Source organism: Heterocephalus glaber, unplaced genomic scaffold (assembly GCF_053883595.1).
Source record: "Heterocephalus glaber isolate CG9 unplaced genomic scaffold, H.glaber_assembly_v1.0 deba00001431, whole genome shotgun sequence".
NCBI lineage: Eukaryota > Metazoa > Chordata > Mammalia > Rodentia > Bathyergidae > Heterocephalus > Heterocephalus glaber.
This window is the reverse complement of record NW_028258295.1, coordinates 3,110,553-3,126,798: the sequence shown is the minus strand read 5'-3', so window position 1 is coordinate 3,126,798 and position 16,246 is coordinate 3,110,553. Positions and strand designations below refer to the sequence as shown.

The 16,246-nt window shown below is 39.2% G+C and overlaps 1 pseudogene; it reads left to right on the top strand.

The window, feature by feature from the left end:
- The first annotated feature begins 11,092 nt into the window (after positions 1-11,092).
- On the top strand, positions 11,093-11,410 carry LOC101702907 (large ribosomal subunit protein eL36 pseudogene; annotated as a pseudogene).
- The last annotated feature ends 4,836 nt before the right edge of the window (positions 11,411-16,246 follow it).

The window sequence follows — 16,246 nt, the reverse complement described above, 5'->3', positions numbered from 1 at the left end:
TATAAACCCAAAAGGACAACCAGAACAGAGAAAAAAGAGCAACAGATAAGAGATGACAACACATTATTGGAAAATGAAATGCAAGTAGAAGAACAGAAACTGACTTCACAGAGCTAAAAAAGCTAAAACCTGAGCATTTGCAAGAGAGGATGCCAATGAATGTCAAGCTGGCCTGTGTTTAAGAACATGGGAAAAGATGTAGAAATTGGAGGCGCTACTGGAAACCTGGCTGTCCACAAGCAGAAGATCGAATCTAGGCCCATATATCTTATCATGTACTAAATTATAACCAAAAGGGTCAAAGATCTAAATGTTGAAACAGAAATACTTTATCTGCTGGAAATTAAAATAAGTATATATCTTGAAGACATAGACACAGGCAAGGACTTTCTGAACAGGGCTCAAGTGGCACAAGAAATAACATCAAGAATCAACAAATGGGGGCCGGGGATTTAGCTCAGTGGTTTTGCTGCCTGCTGCACAAGCACAAGGACCCAAGTTCAATCCCCGGTACAAAAAAAAAAAAAAAGAATCAACAAATGAGATCATATCAAATTAAAAAGCTGAACAGTGGGCCATGATTTAACTCAGTGATCCCACTGCCTTGCAAGCACAAGGTCCCAAGTTCAATCCCCAGTACAATAAATAAATAAATAAATAAATAAAATAAAGGCTGAATAGTGAGAATGAAGAGATTACCTACAGTATGGGGAAAAATTTTGCCAGGTATTCCTCGGGTGGAGTACTAATATCTACAATATATAAAGAACTCAAAAAATCAAACCCCCCCCCAAAATAAAAAACCCAATCAAACAATGGGAAACAGAAATGAATAAACACTTCTTAGAAGAAGTTCAAATAGCCAACAAATACATGAAAAATGTTCAACATCACTGGCCATTAGAGAAATGCAAATTAAAACAACACTTAAATTACACTTTACTCCAGAAAGAATGATTATCATCAAGAAATCAAATAATAAATTCTGGCAAGCTACGGGGAAAAATGAACCCTTCTATATTGTTGATAAGATTGTAAACATATAACTACTATGGAAATCAGTATGGAAATTCTTTAAAAAATTTAAAATAGAAATTCCATTTCTCTCAGCTATTCCCCTTATAGGAATCTTCCCAGAAGAGCTAAAGACATCATATATCATTGCATCACAATGATACATGCATATCCATGTTTACAGTAGCACAATTCATAATAGTTAAATCTTGGAAGCAGCCCACGTGTCCATCAACAGATGAATGGGTAAAGAAAATTTAGTATTTATACACAATGGAGTGCTACTCTGCCATAAAAAAGATAAACTTGAGTCATTTGTAGGAAAACGAATGTACCTTGAGAACATAATATTAAGTGAGATAAATTGGACACACAAACTTGAATATCACATAGTTTCTCCTGTATAAGAAACCCAAAATATAAATAAAGGGCAAAATAAAAGATAGATAATAGGAAATAGGGAGATAGATCTTTTAGAAATGAGAAACAGAGGAAGAAACAAAGGGAGGGAAAAGGGAGAGGAAGGGAAGGGGATGAAAAAAGAATTAAGATGTATTAGGTACATACGCCAACTGTCCATCAAGAATGTAATCATTACGTATTGCAAACGTGTACTAATAAAAATAAAAATTGAAAAAAACAAATAAACTGGAGAGATCAGATAAAAATATGGAAAGAGGGACAGGACTGAAAACAGGAGGATTCAGCTGAAGTTCTCAACAATGGGCAGCTAGTCCTTTGGGCCCTCTCCAGTATAAGAAGCAGAGGACTCCCCTTCTTTATCATAGGGGGAACTAAGTTATTCTCTGAAAACCAAACCGAGGGTCTGAACTCAGACTGGATACCAACCCAGTGGAGGACAGAAAAGAGGATACATCACGTAAAGGTACAAGTTCCCAATGATAAATGTAAATGTATTGTATACCTAAAATGTACCAATAAAAGAACTGAAGGGGCAAAAAAAGAAAAGAAAAGAGGCACCGCAGTAGAAAGTTGTGTGGAGGGGAGGGGATGTAGTGCAAGTCTGAATAATCGACTCTGGGCACCCAGCCCCCTTCACTGTGAAGTCTCTAGAATGGTTATTACCAAAGAAATACTCCCTGCCAAAGACTGGAAGATCTTTCTGGGGAGACACTGAAAAGCTGTAAGAAAAAGACCTCCAAGAAATGGCATTGAGAATATCCACAGAAAAACAACTGGTTTTGTCCCATCTCCAAGAGTGACAGCAATGACTTGACTGCCATGGCAGTTCCAACCAGCCTTTGAGAGCCTCACTCCCAATAGATGACTAAAGATCTCCAGACACTCCAGGAAGCGTCCCTCCAGCAACAGAAAACCAAGCCAAAAGAAATCAAAGTCAAAAGAAATAAAGACACAATAGATATTAAATTACTACAAATAGAGAGAAAAGAGATTACTGATCCCAATAAATAAGAACAGAATGTTATAAAAAAAACCCAGAAAAAAAGAAAAAGTCACTTCAGAAACAAAATCCTGGTGGCTTTGGTAGCTCTCTTCCAAAAGAAGAAGCCCAAAGAGCCCTGCTTCCCAGTATCCACACCCTTGTCTATTCCCTTCCCATATGGGTTCTAGAGTGATCTTGTGACTTCCTCCAATAGAATGGCACAGAAGTGATTGGTGCCAGTTTTTGGCCTAAGTCTCAGGAACATCCAGCAATTTCTGCTTTTGTGTAGTCTTCTGGCCATCTGGGCAAGGCTCCAGTTATAGTGAAGCCCCGTTAGATATTCCAGCCTGATCTCCACTCTGACTCACAGAGAGAGAATACAAAGGCCACACACGAGGCCAATGAGCCCCAATCAACCCACTGAGTCACCAAAAATAACAAAATGGTTGCTGTTTTAATCCACTAATTATAAATTGTACATTATGTAGCAACTGGTGACTAAAATAATTGCTAAAATTAAAAATAAATTAATCTAAGTATCATCAGTGTCAAAAGCACTGAAAACTAGAAGATAATAATAAAATAGCTTGACCGACCAGCTATTATTCAATCTGGACTATTTCAATCTATAGTTTTACAGTCAAATTAGTAATCACACAAAAAGTTAGAATAAAGATTTCAGGTATACAAGATCTCAAAATATTTACATTCCTTGCAACCCTCTTGAAGAAGCTATTATCAAATGTGATTCAGTGAATTGAAGTACTAAGGCAGAATTTCTCAGCTGAGGGCCTATTTTGCTCTCCAGGGATGTTAGGAAATATCTGGGGCTCTTTTGGGTTGTCACAAGGAGGGCTGGAGACAGTGCTCCTAATCCATCTAGTGATTTGAGGCTGAGGATGCTTCTTGATACTACAGTGCAGATAATTCCACAACAAAGAATTCTCTGGCCCAAAATGTCAGTAATGAACAGCTTGAGAAACCCTAGGTAAAACCAAGGAAGAAGATAAATTGAGCAGGGAAATTTCCAACAAGGTAAATTTGCAAAGAAAAGCCTCCATATTACAGAATTAGAAAAGGACATACAATGATCATATTCTCTTGGCTGAGGAAGAGGGTCTTAAATATTAATAATATAATCAAGCCAGGCAAGGCGGTGCATGCCTGTAATACCAGCCCTCTTGGAGGCTGAGGCAGAAGGATCACAAATTTGAGCCCAGCCTGGGCAACTTAGTGACTTAGAGAGACATTACCTCAAAAAATAAAATAAAATACAAAATAATATAGGCTAGTGATATAGGCTAGTGCAAAGGCCCTAGGTTCAACCCCAGTACTACCCAAAACATCATAATGATAACAGCAAGAATATATGTTATTATTATAGCACGGCTCTAATTGCTTTGCCTGTGTTAACTCATGTAATTTTCACAAAAGTTTTGTAATGTAGCCACTATTAACATCCCCCAGGAAAGTCATGGAGACATTGATTGATAGGCCTGAGAGTGCCCACCTTAAAGTTACAGAAGCAGGATTTGAACACAGGATGTCTGGCTTCAGAATTCAGGCATTTACCTACAATCTTGGGCTATTTCCTGATAGGCACGTGTGCATTCAGATAAGTAGTAACTGTTCTGGGTGTTCTCCAGCAGTTACTAAATATTAGAATTATTACCCCTGGAGCCAGGATGGAAAGACAGAGAAGACAAAACCAGAATGTGAATATGCTAAACCCTTATCTTCTGTAATATACAGAAATACCTCGGTTCATGAACACTTCTATTTGCAAACAATTGGGTTCGCAAACAAAAGTGTTCAGCAAAATTTTGCTTCTGTTTGCAAACTCCACATCTGGTGACAAACACAATCACAGCCATCTTCCCCAAATCATAAAACAAATTAAGTTCATATACTGAGGTACGACTGTATATATATAAATATTCACACATATACATGCACATATAATTGAAATATATAAAATAAATATATAACAGAAAAAACACACTTTTCTGAAATGTGGAGACAAATGCCAGATTAAACATCTAAAAGAGATTAAAATAGTTGTCCCTGAGGTGGTAGAACCCAGGACTGGAGAGTTACAAATCAGGGTAAAGCTTTTGTTATTATAAATCTTGTAGTATCATTTGCCTTTAAAATAATATACTATATATGCATGTGTTACATTGATAAAAATAAACTTTAAGTTTTAATAAACTCTTTTTGATTTAGGATTGTTGAGGCTTATCCTGTTTAGAAATACAAGCCTAAAGCAATGATGGTGGTCTTCTAAGTTTAAAACCAGGGCAATTGGAATATTTTATCTCAGAGAATGACCTGAACTGACTTTTCAAATATAAAGCAGGAAAATCATTCAGAGGAGAGACACTTCTTGTGAGCCATCTAATACTGGAAAGGATCCATCTCAGCCAGGAAGCATCCATCTGTCCCTGGTGTTTGTTACTCAGCAGAGCTCAAAAGTAGAGGAGCATGGATATCTCAGGTGGGAAGGAGTCCTATCTGAAGGAGATCAACATAAATATGTTCAATTGGTGTTTGACAGGATTCAAAAACAATTCAATGGAGGAAGATTTTTTTTCAATAAATGAATCTGGAACAACTGGACATCTACTGGCAAATATAATGCACCATGACATAAACCTCATGCCAGATAAAAATGAATTCAAAATGTACCATAGATTTAAAATTAAATGGGAAATTACAAAACCTTTGGAAGAAAACAATGAAGAAAATCTTCAGACTCAGTGAAGATTTGCTAGATCTGACAACAAAACACAATAATTAAAGGAAAAAATGGAGATAAATTGGATCTCATCAGAGTTAAAACTGCTGCACTGTGAAAAGCTTTGTTAGAAAGATGAAAAGACAAGCTAAAAACTCCTTTTAAAATCAACATTAAAAACAGAACAATAATGAAAAGTACAGAAAAGATGAGCAGACATTTTATCAAAAAGGAGATATAGATGGCAAAAAAGCATATGGAAAGATGTTCAACATCATTAGCCATTAACAAATTAAAACCACAATGATACATCTCTATACACTGTTAAGAACACTTAAAATAAAAGACAATGATAATGATGTAAAGAAAGCAGATCTCTCAAGGATTGCTGGTGGTAATGTAAAATGTTACCACCATTCTCCAAAACAGTTGGACAGTTTCTTTGGAAATTAAACATGCAATGACTATATGACCCAGCAGTTTCACTCTTATGCATTTATTCCAAAGAAAAACTTATGTTCACACAAAAACTTGCACACAAATGTTCATAGCATCTTCACTTATACCAGCAGAACACTGGTAAAATCCAAAAAGTCTTCTTCGAATGATCGTTGAACAAACTCCTAGTCTCCCATGGAATAGTACTCATTAATAAAAAAAAAATGATTGAACTATTGATACATGCCACAACCTGAATGAATGTACTATGCTTACTGAAAAAAGTCAATCTCATTTGGTTATATGCTGCATGGTACCATTAATATAACATCCTAAAAATGATGAAAATACAGAGATGGAGAACAGATTAAAAGCTGTGAAGGGGGCCGGGGATTTAGCTCAGTGGTTCCGGCGCCTACCTTGCAAGTGCAAGGTCCGGAGTTTGATTCCCGTATCAAAAACAAAAACAAACAAAAAAAGCTGTGATGGGATAGGAATGGGATGCAGTGGAGCGGCCATAGGCATTCCTAGAAAGATGTAACAGGAGGATATTCTTTTGTGCTGAACGAAGTATTCTGGATCTTAATTGTAGGAGTGATTATACAGATCAGCATATTACTTACTATGCACATACAAACACATAAACAAATGCAGCTTTAAACATGAGGAAAACTACATGAAACCTCTGGTCTAGTTAACACCAATGTATCTATGTCAGACTCTTGGTTTTGACACTGTCCTACAGCTACAGAACACCACCAGAAGCTGGGTGAAGAGTGCACAGTACTATTTGTGCTATTTTTGTAACTTCCTGTGAGCCTATAATTGTTTCAAAAAATTTTGAAAAACAGGAAAACTAAATTTAAAAGATAAATTTTTTAAACTAACCTACCTTCCCAAAATAAAGTTTAAAACTCACCCACCTCTCCAAAATTGTAAAGACTATTAGTCTGCCTTAATGACTGTCAAAGAGCCTTTCCCCTGTGCTAAAGATGGATGTGAGCATGGAATAAAACCAAGAAGGGAGGCAGCAGCTAAAGAGAACAGAAGGAAATAGCCCACACCCCTGGAACTGCAGGAGGAAAATAAATGCCTCAAGCAAAGAAGTGGACTCCAAGGTTTGTAAAAGGAAGGAGGCCGCAAGCTCACTGACACCAGAACACAGAGCAAAGGGTGGGAGCAGACAGATGTGGGCAGACCTGAGCTCAGGGAGTGCGAGTGGAAGAAGAGGTCATCTCTGCGTGGTGTAAAGAAGTAATCAGTCTGGACCAGACACAGGGTGAGATCACACTTCCGAGGGCACTAGGGATGGAGGTTTGGTCTCCTGAGCCTCAGTTTTCTGAGAATAAAGCTACGCCTCTGCCTGACTCAAAGAGCAGCCCTGCTTGTTCCCTGAGTCTCTACCTCACCTTAGCCCAAGGCATATTAATAACATCATCATCACAACCTACATTTGCATAGAAGCTTTTTTCCCCCAAATGTTCCATATCTATGAACTTGTTTGAGCCTCACTGTGCCATCAAAGGTGGGGTTTTTTTTACGGTATTAAAATTAAGAAGTGTAGCAGACATCTCTGCCCAGTGTTAGCAGGCTATAGTGGCACAAACTTCTTGCCCCTGTATAATTTGGCTGTGTTACACTGGAAATAACAGAGCTTGGCTGAGTTCACTCCTAGTCAAAGTCAGCCCACTCCAACTAAATTCCTCCCCTCTGAATTAACCATTTGTTCCCTTCAGCAAAGATATGCTTGTGACCTCATTCTACAGTCCTGCCTGCTTGATACTTGTTATCAGCAGGTGTCCCAAGGCCTGACAGGCTTCCACCCTTCCCACATTTGTTATGAATAAACACTGGATGTCCTGGGACTTCTTTGTCTTTGCTGCCCAGAGCAGTTTAGATCAGCTCAAGACTCAGTTTCTCTCAAGTCTCTATCTCTGTGTTTTTTTAAAAATTCCCACTTTCCTATCTTGTGGACGTTGTACTAGCTTGCAGGAGGCCAGGACCTGCAAGAGGCAGGGGTCTCTGGCAACTCCCATTACCCTGTCCCTGTAAAGAAAAATACAAAGGTGCCACTGACTCACATGGATCTGGGGACTATATTTCAGATCTCAGGGATGTGACAGTCAACTCTGAGCTAGGAATTGTTTTCCCCATTTTCCTATTAAGTCATGTCAACTCCCAGGCAACAATCTTGCAATATGAGGTACAAAGAATGAGGCATTTAGAGAGAAAAGCTACCAGTGAAATCAGCCTCATGGAAATCACTCTGCTTTTCAAGGAACCATAATGATGAAGGCAGAGCATGAGTTCACTTGCTTATGGGCTTTATTTTCCTTAAGAAAGACAAGAAAAATATGGAAATTCACCCAGCCTGGCTTTATGTTTTCAGGTAATTCTGAAGTCTTAGTCATACATGGGTCCTGGATTAATCAGAATTTATTTTTATCTCTCAACCTTCGGCTGAGGCTTAGAGCGCTGTTCTCTGCCTGCTGGAAGGGGTTGCCATGGAAACTCTTTCAGGAAAAGCAGTATCTGGCTTTATAATGTTATATGACTGCAACCAGGGAGGAAGACAGACCAGCCAGTCCCAGATGAGAATGAGGGAGGGTGTTCTGGGGCTCAGAAACTCAGATTTTCTGTGCCCCAGGGTGTGAAATATTTCCCAAAAAGATCAGTGCCCAAGCACACAAAAGAAAATACTTTTTGCCTCCTGAAGCCTGATCTTCATTGTCCTCTACAGGGTACTACTAGGCGCACTAATAAAAGCACCTGTGTGCTGGAGCTGGATTTTATCGTCTACAAGTCCAGCATGTGCATCTTCCTATGTTTAAGGGTGTCACATTGGCAGCTTAAAATTCCCTTGGGGGCAGTACTTACAGCACAAAAATTGACAAATGCCGTAGGTTAGGGATTTTCTTTTTACCAACCCATTGTTGAGATAATGTATTTTTCTCAACACTGAAAAGATTTAATAACTGACTAGGAGTAATTTATCATCTAAATATTACTGGCTTATAGGTATCTCTGAATGCAAAAGAGAAAAAGTAGCTCAGATTTATATCTGAAACTAGAACTCATATCTGTTCTCTAATTGTAACCACCCTTACAATCTTTGTGTACCTCTATTATCACACTGTGCAGGGTTTAAAAAAAAGTGTGTCACTTTCATTAGACTATCTTTGAAAGCAAAGATTCTTACTTGTTGTATTATTAGTGCCAAGAATAGTGCCTGGTATGCAGAAAGTACTCAACAGATGTTTGAAAACTGAATTATTTAATGAATGAGTATATGAATGAATGTTAGAGCTGCAAGGGCCAAGAAATACTCTAAAATAATGATTATATTCATAAGAAAAATATGAGTATTTCACTTGCTTAAAGACCATATTAACAATAGACACAAGATAGGAATTTAGCTGATATATTTTAAAACTGAATCATGTTGTCATCTACTTTCAAATTTCCAGAATTTGTAACAAATGGTACTCTTGGTTTGTGGCCTCAGCTCTTCCACTCACCTCTGAACATTATTTCCCATAAGCTCATGTGAGAAGCTCTCCTTCCTCAGATTTCTTTATGCTTGTCTAGCATTCCACTGTCCCTGATGCTGGAATACCCCTGGCCTCCAAGGGAAAGGGTACTGGGACATTCACCTCAAACCATGGTGCTCTTTTCTCTTCCTTCCTCCCTCTCTCCTTCCTTTTTTTTTGTTTTGCTTCCTTTTCTCTCTTCCCTCACCCTTTTTTCCCACTCTATGTTCTGTATAGACTTCTTCTCTTAAAAGGTAGGAACTTCTCGCAAACTATATCTTGAATTCTTTGTCTGCAGATCCTCAAGTTCTAAATCTCATCAAGGTGAGATGCCACATATTAAGAGGGATGAAAAAGAAAATCATTTTAATAGATTTTTGAAAGAACAGCTTCAAGTCATGTCACCACTGATGAGTTTACAGTGATACACGACCATTTTTCAACATCCGTGTGTCTTTTGCACAGAACCAAGCATCAAAGTAAACTGTTAGAGCCACTTCCAGCTATTCAAGCTAAACACTAAATACAGAATCTCTGTTCAGTGTAACCATATCAATAAATTCACCCTGATCTGACCGTTTGCATACACATCTTCTAATTTATTTTCAGTAAAAATTACTGAAGCTTTATGAATTCATTTAAAAAATTGTTGAACTGCTTGGGGCTCTAGCTCAGTGGTAGAGAATATGCTGAGAATGTGAGAAGTCTTCCCCAGGGAAGACTCATTCTTGCTGTGTAGGGAAGTGTATCCCCAAATTCAGTCATCTGGGCACCCAGAATCTGCTATAGTAGTGGTCCAAGGAAGCCAGACTACTGCTCAAGCTAGTAGCAGACCTCGGTGTCATCCACGTGGTGCTAGTTTTTAGGCATGCAGAATGCAAGAGTTATAGGGTCATGGAGCGTTCCACCCAAGATTTCAATAAAAATCCTGGGAGGCCAGGCAGAAATGTATGACAAGATAACAGTCCCTGCCATGGTCCCTGGAGAAGGTAATGCTTAAAGCTGTTAGAGTAAAGCCAAACCTATGTTGGAGATCCTAGGAAGCTGGAGATAAAAAAAACATGAAACCTCTGCCAAGGAAAGCCACAGAGAGAGAGAGAGAGAGAGAGAGAGAGAGAGAGCAGAGCCGGCCCAAGAGAGAAGCCATGTGGGCTACAACCAGCAGTGCCACAGGGGCAGGGGTGCCCAAGCCCTTCAGAGCTCACCCCTGGATGTGGAGCTCCAGGATTTAATATTTTCTCTGCTGTGTTTCATCTTGTTTTGGTGTAATTCCTTTCTATTTCCCATTCCTCCCTTGAAATGAAAATGTTTACCCAGTGCCATTGTAAGTTGAAGGTATTTAACTTTCTTTTTATATTTTTACAGGGGCTCACAGCTAAGAATTTGACTTAAGTGTCAGAGATTTCAGACTTGGACTTCGCAGCATTTGTGGAACTGTTAAGAATGTGGTAACTCTTAGAGATGAACTAAATACATTTTGCATAATGAGATAGATACAAAGTTTGGGGGCCAGGGATAGAATGTTATGGTTTAAATCTAAAATGTCCTCTAAAAGTCTGTGTTCAGAAGACATTGGAAGACGATTAGATTAATCCATTGATGAGTTCATAGCTAAATGTACTTTAGGAGATGGGGTCTGGTAGAAAGAGGTGGATCACTGGGGCTTATATCCTTGTTCCTGGCCTCTTCTTCTCTTTCTGCTATTTGGTTGCCATAAGTTGAGCAGCTGTCCTCCACCAGACCCTTCCAGCATGCTGTTTCTGCCTTGAGTTCATCCAACCATGAACTAGATCCTCTGATACTGTGAGCCAAAATAAACCTCTCCTCCTTTAAATTAAATCAAATATTTTTTCTCAGTAATGGGAATGTAACTAATACAGGAGGAAAGGCTATTTCTCCAAATAAAGACATTTGAGCAGAATTTTTGGCTTTAGTTTCCGCCGCAGCAGCCACTGAAGAGCAGCAACCATGGCTCTATGCTACCCCATGGCAGTGGGCCTCAGTAAGGGCCACAAGGAAACCAAGAACGTGAGGAAACCAATGCACAGCCACTGCCATGAGCATCTCACCCAGCACACCAAGTTTGTGCGGAACATGATCCAGGAGGTGTGTGGCTTTGTCCCCTAAGAGTGGCACCCTATGGAGCTGCTCAAGGTCTCCAAGGACAAACAGGCCCTCAAGTTCATCAAGAAGAGGGTGGAGACGCACATCCGGGCCAAGAGGAAGTACAAGGAGCTGAGCGACGTGCTGGGTGCCATGAGGAAAGCAGCTGCCAGGAAGGACTGAGCCCCTCTCCCCTTTGCAGAATAAACCTTTGCAGAAAGAAAAAATAATTGGCTTTAACATCCTCACCTTCAAGCCAGGTGTGGTGGTGCAGGTCTGTAATCCCAACACTCGGAGGCTGAGGGAGGAGAAACACTGTGAGTTCAACACCAGCCTGGCTACTTAATGTCTTCAAGGCCAGCCTAAACTGTATAGCAAGACCCTGTCTAAACAAACAAAAAAAATTCTTGCCTTCATTAGATGCTCTCAACGTGTCCCCAGCCTAATTTTCAGGGTCCCCATTGATTGATTTCAGAGCCTCACAGTCTCTCAAGATAAAGTTAGGGCACTGATGGAGAAACACCTCATGTTGTACAGCAACCACCTGAAGGTTTTCAGAAACTTGTTTTCAGGCTACAAGAGATAAAGATTTATTTTAGGGAAGTCACAGAAACTCTCTGGTTCTTTATCTGGACCTTGGGCTGGGAATGTAACCCCTGATTTCACTGTTTTCTTTCTCTATATCGTCTAGTGGACTTAGGGAAAGTCAATCTATACTACAAGTCTTTGTTTACACTTAAATGTTCTATGGCAACATCTTCTTGATCACCCAGAGCCTTGTTTTCTGTAAATATATCATGCCAGGAAACCACAGGTGATGACTAATTATTTTGCTATTATATTTCCTTGACCTCTAACTAGTATCTTTTTTACCTGTGGCAACAGAGTCACTGATGGCTTTAAGTTTAGCCAGATCAGAGAAGCAGTTCAGATTCTCATCTTTCAAGATCTATTCCTCTAGAACCACATCCAACAGCAATAAAGCATCAGCAAGAGTTCAGTCAGAGAAAGAGAACAGTATTATGAGCACAGAGATCTATAAGAGGCATTAGACAGTCCCTAAACTGTACCATGAGACATAAAAGTGGAAGACACTTAGGAAATGAAGATCTGGACAGGGGAGTTGGAAAATCAGAAAAAATTCACTACAGAAATCTTCCCAAAGCACTGGCACAAGTGGACAAGTCCAGGCTTGCAAGGAATTCTGAAAAACAAAATACACATTCAGCTGAAAGTAGGTACATGAAAGGGAGACTTGTGTAGATGTCTAGGAGAAACTGTTGCCTTCAAGTTATTCACAGCCTTGGGGGTTGGATGCACAGCTAGGCTTGGGGCTGCTGTTGATAATCAGGGCCAGCAGTCTGGAAGACAAATAGGGTACAGAGCAGGGGCATGCAAAAACCAGCTGCCCTTCCTCAACCACCTGCCTCTATCCATCTGACATTTTTGACTGTGATGAACTTCTGAATGGAATAGCATCTCCTTCACTTTGGCCTCTCAAATCTCATGCAAATTCTTTTAGACAACTCTAAATTTGAATTACACAGGGGAGGGAATGCTGGGAAATAGAGTTCCCACATTGACCAAGTTGTTGTAGCACAATCTAACATGGCTATCTCGGAGTGTGCAGTTAGAAGCAAGGGACACTAAGTGCAAACCCAGAGAAGACCATGGAAATGACCTGCTGAGAGACAAGACAAAACATGTGACGCCAACTGCCTGTGATCAGAGTATGCAACTCTGCTACTGAGAAATGGGAATCGAGAAAAAAAAAAAGAAGAACTATCATTTTGCTCCCTTTTCATTTCAGTAGGCTCTTAGGTGTTTCCCATTTTTCTATTCTGTACTCTAAATATTTATTAATCAAAAAGCAAGGGAAATCTAAAGTTACAATTCAATCTAAAGAATCCAGTTTCAGGATATTTTTGCTAACCATCATCAGTTTTTGATCTCTATAAAATTGTTTTTACTGTAAAAAAATCCATTTAGCATTAAGAAGTTTTCTTCACATAATCCACTAAAGTGTTTTCCTGGGCCTTCCTGGATTGATTTCAGTATGTCATCATAGATTACAGAATCAAGTAGATGAGCTAAATTATTTGTTATTGTCCTTTCTGTGCCTCATTCTATAACTTTACCCAAGGCATGAAACTTCTTCATGCTACTGTCTAAAAAAGTATGCATGCAGGGTGATTTTAGGAGATATCTAGAAAGATGAAACGTTGGTAACAATTTGTGTCTGTAAGAAATCTAGAAATTCATAAAGCACTTTCAAATATATTTTCATATTTGAGTCTCAAGTAATCCAATGAATTAATCAAGGCAGGGCCAGGGATTTAGCTCAGTGGTTTCGCCACCTGCTGCACAAGCGCAAGGACCCGAGTTCGATCCCCGGTACCAAAAAAAAAAAACAAAACAAATCAAGGCAAATGTCATGTTTACCATTTTCATAGATATGGAAACAGACTTTGGGCTTTTGGGGCAACTTGCTATGCTCAGAACTCTTTCGGTTCATCATGGATGATGTAACAGGACGCATGTAACCGATTATAATTGCTGGGCCATATATTCCTCTCCAATCCTGCTCCAGGAATGAGGATGGTTTGCTCTACTTCATCCATACTTCCTTATCTGGCAATTTATACTATCAACACACACATTTTGAAGGACTACTGAAAGAGAATATGCTTTGGTAAAAGGAAGATTTCAGTTAAAGAATGAGTACTTTGTGGCATGAGAAAGTTGTTTACACTCTCAGAGCTTTATAGGGCTTCCAATTTTTAAAACTGTAGTTTTTGCAAGATAGCTATGTTGTTGAGATTGCATTATGCAACTGTCCATCATTAGAATACCTAGCCCAGTACTAGGCACATAACTAGTGTTCAACAAATGCCATGTTACATGTAACAAATCCTACTTAATCCTCAAGGTTGAGGACAGTTCCACACAAAGCACTCCTCATTTTTTTCCAGTGTCATTCTACCTATGACTATTCATAGTTCTACAAAATTGTTCTCAAATTTTTTTATACTCTGGTCTTTTTTCATTCATTCAACAAATCTATATTGAATGCAGACTATTTTTCAGACACTATATTAAAGTCTAGATATAAAATAGTGAAGAAAAATATCTATGCTTACAGTCATGTAGGAGCTTCCAGTCATGTAGGAAGCAGACCATGTATCAGTAAACACACAGTTGGCTGCACAGTGACAAATGGTTATAAATGTTGTGAATGCAAAGCTCAGGATCCCATGTGGAAGATGAATCTCATGTGGGAGATGAAAGATATTTTCTTCAGAGTGACATTTAAGCATAGAGATGAAGGGTTAGAAAGAGTCAATCCTGTAAAATAAGAAAAAATAGCATCTCATGGAGAAAGAACAGTGGGTGTGAACATCCAGGCAGAGGGATAAAAACACTGGAAATCCAGCATGCTGGAGCATAATTGGGAAGGTAAGCCTGCAGTGTGGCTCTCCATATAGCAAATCCTAAAACAAGTTTGAACACCTATAGTTTATTCAGGAGACAGGGGATTGGATGAGTGAGATAGGAGAGAAAATGAAGTCAATATAACTGAACAGTTCACCGCTGGGGGCTACTGCACCTCAAGCCCTGTAGGAGTCAGAGACACATTACAGACAGAATATGCAGGAGGCCAGGAAGCTGGGTCTTCTTTAACCAAACCCATGTGCTATGTAAGGCAATACTTCTCTTCTACTTTCAGCTCTCCTTGTGCAGGACTAACACTCTCATAGCCTGAAAAACAAGCTCAGGAGCAAAAGGGTATAGATGTACATAGAAAACAGCCTGCAATGTGCAGAAGTGAATAAATAATAAGAGGATAAGCTGGGGAATGAAGGGAGCCTTTGTGAACCCATTATTACAACTATAGTGTAAGGGGAACCATTGACTTTTTAAATGGTATTATAGAAATTACTTGCATTTGCCCTTGAGAACAAAGAACATAGTTTGCATTTCTTTAGCAACAGCTATGGCAGTGACCCAAGGCTATTTACCCAGTTTGTACTGAATCAATATGTTTGAGTCACTGTCCAGGATGAAAAGCAAATGATGGATCCGAGTTAACTGGATCACAGAAGATTAAACCTTTCACCTATAAAATTGTTTGGCATCACTTTTCATTAATTCTCATAAGTCATCAGATGGTTCGTGGTCATTCTGGTATTCAGGGAGTTAACTATAATCTGCACTATTTATGGGAAATATTTTAGAAAGAGTTCAACCATCAGAAGGGGAAAATAAGCTCCTTTTATTCCTGAGAGAAGCAGAGTCATGTGGTTGAAACCACTGCAGTCTGTGGAGTACATGGAGTCTCACCCAGAGCAGGCAGGACCAGGGCTGCGACCTTAGCAGCTATGGGACCTGAAGCAAATTACTCAATCTCATTAACCCTCAGTTTCCTCATCTGTAAAATGGACATAATAATAAAAAATTTACCTCCCAAGGCTATTGTAAAAGTTAAATTGTCACTGCTCAGTATGTAATTAACATTCAGTAAGTATTACTATCATGATCAATATTGTTAATTAACTCAGTGTTGTTCTGATAGGTTCTCTGGAATACAAATAAAGATAAACTCTTAAGTTTAGGGCAGAGACGTGATCAGCAGGACTCTCCTGTCAGTTCGCATTTCTTTCTTCAAGCTTATGCTTCTAGGTTGGGAGAGAATATCTCTTTCCAATGGACAATTTTTCCAGAAACACTTTCCCCAGGAATTTGTTCTTACTGCACCTATTTGTAGAGTGAAGAGTAGTGTACCCGATGCTACAGTGTGGCACTTACACCTGCCTCGCTCTTGTTGCTGTTGCCCAAACCCACCTGTTTCCCGGAGAATTTAGACAGTGCAATGTACGTTTGTACAGTAGCTTTGTAGGTTGCAAAAGGCCTGGGACTAGACTCGACTGGGCCACATCTTAGTTCTAGCTTTCCAAGATTGTATATTTTTCTTAATTTTATTGGAATATAGTCTCTTTTTAAAACTTCTACACAGTGTAT